This window comes from Lutra lutra, chromosome 2, assembly GCF_902655055.1.
Source record: "Lutra lutra chromosome 2, mLutLut1.2, whole genome shotgun sequence".
Taxonomy (NCBI): domain Eukaryota; kingdom Metazoa; phylum Chordata; class Mammalia; order Carnivora; family Mustelidae; genus Lutra; species Lutra lutra.
The window spans coordinates 169,553,961-169,561,536 of NC_062279.1; the positions used below are offsets into that span (position 1 = coordinate 169,553,961).

General features: G+C 34.8%; 1 pseudogene; it reads left to right on the plus strand.

Moving 5' to 3' along the window:
* Nucleotides 1–5,786: 5,786 nt before the first annotated feature.
* LOC125090431 (ATP synthase subunit ATP5MJ, mitochondrial-like) lies at nt 5,787–5,968 on the plus strand (annotated as a pseudogene).
* The last annotated feature ends 1,608 nt before the right edge of the window (nt 5,969–7,576 follow it).

The following is a 7,576-nucleotide window of genomic DNA, read 5'->3' on the forward strand; positions in this document are numbered from 1 at the left end:
AATGGTGTTGGGAAAATTGGACAGCCACATGCAGAAAAATGAAATTGGATCATTTCCTTACACCACACACGAAAATAGACTCAAAATGGATGAAGGATCTCAATGTGAGAAAGGAATCCATCAAAATCCTCGAGGAGAACACAGGCAGCAACCTCTTCGACCTCAGCCGTAGCAACATCTTCCTAGGAACATCACCAAAGGCAAGGGAAGCAAGGGCAAAAATGAACTATTGGGATTTTATCAAGATCAAAAGCTTTTGCACAGCAAAGGAAACAGTTAATAAAACCAAAAGACAACTGACAGAATGGGAGAAGATATTTGCAAATGACATATCAGATAAAGGGCTAGTGTTCGAAATCTATAAAGAACTTAGCAAACTCAACACCCAAAGAACAAATAATCCAATCAAGAAATGGGCAGAGCACATGAACAGATATTTCTGCAAAGAAGACATCCAGATGGCCACAGACACATGAAAAAGTGCTCCATATCACTCGGCATCAGGGAAATACAAATCAAAACCACAATGAGATATCACCTCACACCAGTCAGAATGGCTAAAATTAACAAGTCAGGAAATGACAGATGCTGGCGAGGATGCGGAGAAAGGGGAACCCTCCTACACTGTTGGTGGGAATGCAAGCTGGTGCAACCACTCTGGAAAACAGCATGGAGGTTCCTCAAAATGTTGAAAATGGAACTACCCTATGACCCAGCAATTGCACTGCTGGGTATTTACCCTAAAGATACAAACGTAGTGATCCGAAGGGGCACGTGCTCCCGAATGTTTATAGCAGCAATGTCTACAATAGCCAAACTATGGAAAGAACCTAGATGTCCATCAACAGACGAATGGATAAAGAAGATGTGGTATATATACACAATGGAATACTATGCAGCCATCAAAAGAAATGAAATCTTGCCATTTGCGACGACGTGGATGGAACTAGAGGGTATCATGCTTAGCGTAATCAGTCAATTGGAGAAAGACAACTATCATATGATCTCCCTGATATGAGGGAGAGGAGATGCAACATGGGGGTTTAAGGGGGTAGGAGAAGAGTAAATGAAACAAGATGGGATTGGGAGGGAGACAAACCATAAGTGACTCTTAATCTCACAAAACAAACTGAGGGTTGATGGGGGGAGGGGGTTGGGAGAGGAGGGTGGGGTTATGGATATTGGGGAGGGTATGTGCTATGGTGAGTGCTGTGAAGTGTGTAAACCTGGCGATTCGCAGACCTGTACCCCTGGGGATAAAAATATATGCTTATAAAAAAAAATAAATAAAACACATATTAAAGTAAAAAAAAAAAAAAAGACATCTTGCCACTTGCAATGATGTGGATAGAGCTAGAGTGTATTATGCTAAGTGAAACAACTCAGAGAAAGACAAATACCATATGATGTCACTCATGTGGAATTTAAGAAACAAGATAGATGAACATAGGGGATGGAAAGAAAAATAAAATAGAGAGGGAAACAAGCCATAAGAGACTCTTACCTATAGAGAACAAACTGAGGGCTGTTGGAGGGAGAAGGATGGGCTAAATGGGTGATGGGTATAAGGAGGACACTTATTTTTTCAGCACTGGGTGTTGTATGTAAGTGATAAATTATTAAATTCTACTCCTGAAACCAAAATTACACTATAAGTTAACTAACTATAATTTAAATAAAATTTTGAAAAAATAATGATTACATTTCAAGGGTTCTGAGATCATGACTTTTTAGGTTGAATAAATGTTCTTGATTAGAGGGGCCCATCTTTCAGAAGACAGAGTCAGTGGAGCCAGTACAAATCATATTAACTTGAAAATAGAGTTACAGAGAAAAGCAATAGACCTACTAATATTAACAAATTGATGTGGGCAAGACTAGTTAATTCTCAGGTTTCTTAGTTCTAGTAAATCCCTGTTGCATGGAAATCATACAGTATTTGGAGTGTGTTAATAACTTCGTTCTGTGGGCTTTAAATTTTACCCATTTCTTCAGTTAGTTTAACAGACCATACCCTACAGAAAATGAGGATATTGTTTGAATGACAGCGGAAAACACAAGAAATAAATGAGGATGCAATTAATGGAAGGCAGTTTATATGAGAAATGAAGCTGGGTTGTGATGGCATTGACTAGGTTTCTGGGAACTTAGAATCAATACAAATTGATAAGTTTTAGAGATCTGAAGAAATGCAATACAAACATCTATCTTTTTAGTAAGTGCTGATTTATATACTTGCTTACATTAAAACTAACTTTCCTTCATTAAATACACATATGAAAATGGGAAGAGAATTCAAAGAGAAGAAGAAAATGGTATTTGTAGCATATGTTTGAAAGAAAGAGAAATAAAGAAAGAAGGAAAATTAATATCTAGAATATATCAGAACATCTCCATTATGGGGGAAAAAAAAGTTAGACAACCAAAGTCAAAGATTTAAAAAAAAAAAACTTAACATGCAACCTATGTTGTATATACACACATGAGTATGTGCTCACACACAAACATACACAGTTAAGAAAGTGAATAACAATTTGAAAATATATCAATTCTTTAGTAATTTTAAAGTTGCAAACTAAACCTTAGGGAAATAGCATTTTATACTGGTCAGATTGAGAAAAATATAAAAGCCTAAGATTGCAAAGTGTTGGCAAAGATGTTAACTAATAGGAAATTTGCTACATTATTGTGGAAATTTTTACAACCATTTTTAGAAAATTATGTGGCATTATCTAGAAAATTTGAAAGTGAATATAATATATAGCCCAGAAATTCCACTCTTAGGTATATGCCATAGACATGTACTGTCTAATACAATAGCCAGAGTTACACATGGTGATTTAAATTTAAATTTAAATAAAATCAAGCTAAAAATTCAGTTATATTAACTATATTTTCAGTGTTATATGTCCATATATGACTAGCAGTTACTATTTTGGACTTAGCAGATGAGAACATTTACATCATTTGAACACTAAGAAAACATTTACAAAGGTAAACTTTGTGATAGCCATAAACTGGAAATAACTCATAGGTCCAACAATTTTAGAATGACTAAGATAGTTGTGCTATAGGCATACAATTCAATGGCACAAATAATATAAAAGAATTAAAGCTATACCCATACAGTGGATAAATATTAAATGAAAACACTTGATAATGTTTCTGCTTGTGTAAAAGTCAACCAAAACCCAAAAAGTAAGAACCAAAATTATATTATACTGATTGTGGTGGCACACATAGAAAATCATAATGAAAGTCAAGGAAATTACACACCTAGGTATGTACACACATGCACACATACACACACAGAGGGTGGGGAAAGAGAATGAATGAATGAATATGAAAGGGGTCTATATTATCCTAAATATTTCCTAAATTTCCAGAACTATAAGGCAACATCTGGGATAAGGAAGGAGGGAAAAATGAAAAGTTTCATCAGATATATAACATTTAAGAAAAGATAAAAATATTCAAGTAAACACATCTATTAGGAAGTTGTAAATTTCAGGCTGAAAACACAAAGATGGGTTTGGGCTAAAATCATAAATTTAAGAATCAGCCATGTAGGGATAACAGTTGAAGCTGAGAGTTTAGGTGAGAGTCTTGGGAATGAGGCTACAGGGAGAACGAAAAGTAAAAGAAGAGAAAAGGAGAAGAAGGCAGAAGAAAGTCAAAAGAAGAAGAAAGGCAAAAGAAAAAAGAAAAGAAAGAGAGAAAGAAAGGAAAGGGAAGGGAGGGGAAGAGAGGGGAGGGGAGGGGAAGGGAGGGGAAGTGAGGGGAGGGGAGGGGAGGGGAAGGGAAGAGAAGGAAAGGGAAGGAAAGGAAGATCTTCTCTATTGGCAGTGTAGCAGTTCGCCCAAAGCAATTTACCCTGAATGCATTCTGTTGTGTAGGGCCATAGATTTCCCATATTGCAGTGGAGTAAATTAATCTGAATTTCCCCTGATTCTGAAAAGAAATCCTGGCATTAAACCTCTGCATGTTCAACTTTTACCTATTTTATAGACAACATTTCCTTGTCTTTGAAATGCCCGTTGAAACTTTTTCACCGCTCCTTGGCCTAAATCAGGCAAGTTGATAAGCTCATTCTCTATTTTCTCTTTTTAGCAATGGGTGCAGATTGGAATCCTAAATCTATTGTGTGCATATGGCTGTTTTATTCTCCATTAAATTCTACAAAAGTAAGAAACATGTCATTTTAACTCACCATTCAATTTCTAATTCATATGCAGAGGAGGCAAAACCATGTATTTATTGAGGATGACTGACTGCCTGAATGGATGAATGAATGAATGAATTGAAACCGTATTCATTTGTACTTAACACGTGCCTCTGCATCAGGTGTATAAATTAAGGGCAGGGATGGAATGAAGTAGACATTTCCTTTACTTCTGAGATCTTCTAGACATTTTCCATTATCACATACATGAAACAAAAATCCTGCTTCTACAGGATAGAACAAGGATCATAAATGCACAAATATCAAAAAGAAAAAGACCAAGTCTGGCTAAACTTGTAAACTATCAATAAATTCAAGTCAGCAGCCCTTGTCTCTTGTTTCTTCGTCCCTCCTCCACATTTCAATGGTGAAATATTCAGTCTCCAGTTTTCTTGAATGTAATTCTGCCCACTGGTTCTTATAAAATATCTGACAGTAACTTCAAGTGAATTTATTTCAAAGTGCTATCATTCCTAAAGACATATTACCTTGTATCTTTAATTGTAGGATAGATGATACTAAAAATATCAAGCATCTCTATGTATGTTTTAAGTTCACACAAAGGATTCTTTCTCTAGAAATTAGGAAAGATGGCATAGATACTCTTGAATTCATTCATTCATTATTTTGTCAAAATAGATTCTGTAATGAATAGATATGGGTCTTAGAATTTTGGAAATTTCTTTTTTTTCTTCCCTTTGTATTTTGAGGGTAAATGTTGTTAAATGCTGTCCTAAGCTCTAATCATTAAAGATTTTACACAGTTAAATGTGAGGATTAGGTATTTACCAATTCCCAGATTTAGATATTAATCCAGGATGTACATGAATTGAAATTGGCATATACATGCTTTCAACTTTACCAGATGTTCTGAGAAATCTTTGGAAACTTAGGGATTACTACCAGCATATTGATTTGATGGAACCCATTTGGCTTGCTCTGTCAGACTGAATGATTTACTCAGCATTACTTGACACAAAGAAATACAGAAAAAATTATATTGGTGTACACTGCATGTCTTTACTTTGTGTTCAATTCTTCTAAGATCAGATGATTTTTGAGTAGTGCATTTCTGACTTCAATTTTGGGAAAAATATAGAATTCAAAATAAGATTTTTTTCTTTGAGATTATAAATTCACTTAAAGTTTTCAGAACTCTATTACCAATTTGATGTAAAGACATTTAGAATTTTATACAAGTCTGAGTAAGATTATGACTGGATGGGTAGGCTTTTTATTATTGTTATTTTATTTTTCAGGAACATCCCAGAAACATTTCCACAAATGCTAGTAAACATTGAGCAGTCAGATAAAGTTGACTAGTAAGAGAATCAATTAAGTTATGTAAATAAAAAAACAAGATAGACTAATCAATTGCTGTATTTGTCTGTTGTGAAGTTTCAGAAAGATATGTGGACGTTTTCTTAGATACTGGATAAGACAGTGAAGGTAAGTCATGAACTGCAATGTTACATCCTAAAGAGGAATCATATCACTTGGTGACCTTTCGGAGTCATTGGCCTTTGCGTGTCAGGGAGCCTTGAGCTGGGGGTCCTGTGGCGAGATGCTTCAAAGCCTTGTTAAAAATATTTGGGTCCCCATGAAGTCCTACTATGCCCAAGCGTACCAGCAGATTCAAGTAGGAATGGGGTTATGGGCTTTATCGTTTATAAAATCAAGACTGCTGATAAAAGAAGTAAAGCCTTGAAAGCTTTGAATTCTGCACCTGATCACAATCATCATTAATCAGCCTTACTCGGAGTACACATCAGATGGAATGTCAGTCTGCATGCAAATCTCAACAAGCGCCATTAGAGCTTGTTCCCATCATGAAGCATTGCTGTATACTTGATGTGTTCTTTCCTTTGTGGCATGGATAAATGTACCTTGAGGTGAAAAAAAAAAAAAAAAGGAAAAGAAAGAAAGACAGAAAAAAAGAAAAAAAAAACAGGGAATCATATCAATATTGTGGGCAATAGCCTGGAAGTTTGCTTCTAGGAGACCTTTGTAAACTATTGGATCAAGTTTTAGGCTCCTTTAATACTGAAATTTCTCATTGCATGGTTATCAGTGGCAACAGGAAATTTCAAGAGAATCAGAGATATGTTTTTTTACTAAGTATTTTGACCCTTTCTTAATCACAGATAATTGACCTAAAGTGTTATGCCAGCACCAGAAGTCAATAGAATACAGGATTTTCTAGTAATCCTGATGTTTGATAATTGTCTGTTTATGCATTTTGTTTGTATATTTATTTCTAATTTATCTTTTTGTTTCTGAAAATGATTTGAGGTAACATAAACTTAAAAAAGCAACTTTATAAAAAAGAAGTCTGGAGGAGAGAATAGAAAATTGAGGTAAAAGGTTTATTCTGAGATTGCTGGTATACAAATTAAGATGGAAAAAAATGATGGGTTTATATAACATAAAGAAGTCTGTCAGCTACTTAAAAGAGATCATTATTTTCCAGAAATGTCAAGGAAAAAGGTTTCAAATAAAAGTTTACATACAAATTTTACTAACAGTGTTTTTAATAATGTTGTTATATAAGATGAAATTTTTAAGTGGTCTCAGTATGTTAAATTCAATTAACTGATCTTCAATTTATTGTGGATGTCTCTGTATATTTGCAATGCCTTTTTTTTTTTTAAGATTTTGTTTATTTATTTGACAGAGAGAGAGTGAATAGAAGCCAGGGGAGCCATAGAGGGGAAGGGAGAAGCGGGCTCCCCCTAGGTAGGGAGTCTGATGTGGGGCTCCATCCCAGAGCCCTGGGATCATGACCAGAGCTGAAGTCAGATGCTTAACCAACTGAGCCACCCAGGTGCCCCTACAATGTCTTTTTTTTTATTGTAAGTTAGTTGGGAGGAAGGAAAATAGGTATTATTTCCCTTCATTCTGTCTCCAGACCATAAAATATATTGGAGAATATTAAATACATTCCTAGAGCCTAAAATTATAGAGTGAAGGAGGTGATAAAAGATTGGAAGTGTTCATTTCCTTTTATGCCAGTTGTTGAAAACTCTTTACACAATGCTTGGGAGTGCTTCCTTACGGATATGTTAAATTATTGGTTATGTAGGAAATTTTCATTGGGTCTACTAGGAGGTACCTATTACCAGAAAGTAAACCATGGTTGCAATAATAGTAAGTTTTTCTTGACTTTATTTATAAGAAGTGATAAAAAAGAATGTTCCATTTGGAATTGTTAACAGCAAATCCCATAGTAATCTTCTGAAAATTGCAAGTAATTTCCTTTTTAATGATAGTAACTAAACTGGAACATTCATCAGTTTAGTTTCTTTAGGTACATCTAAATCAATTTTGAATATTATAGTCAATTATGTGGTTTTG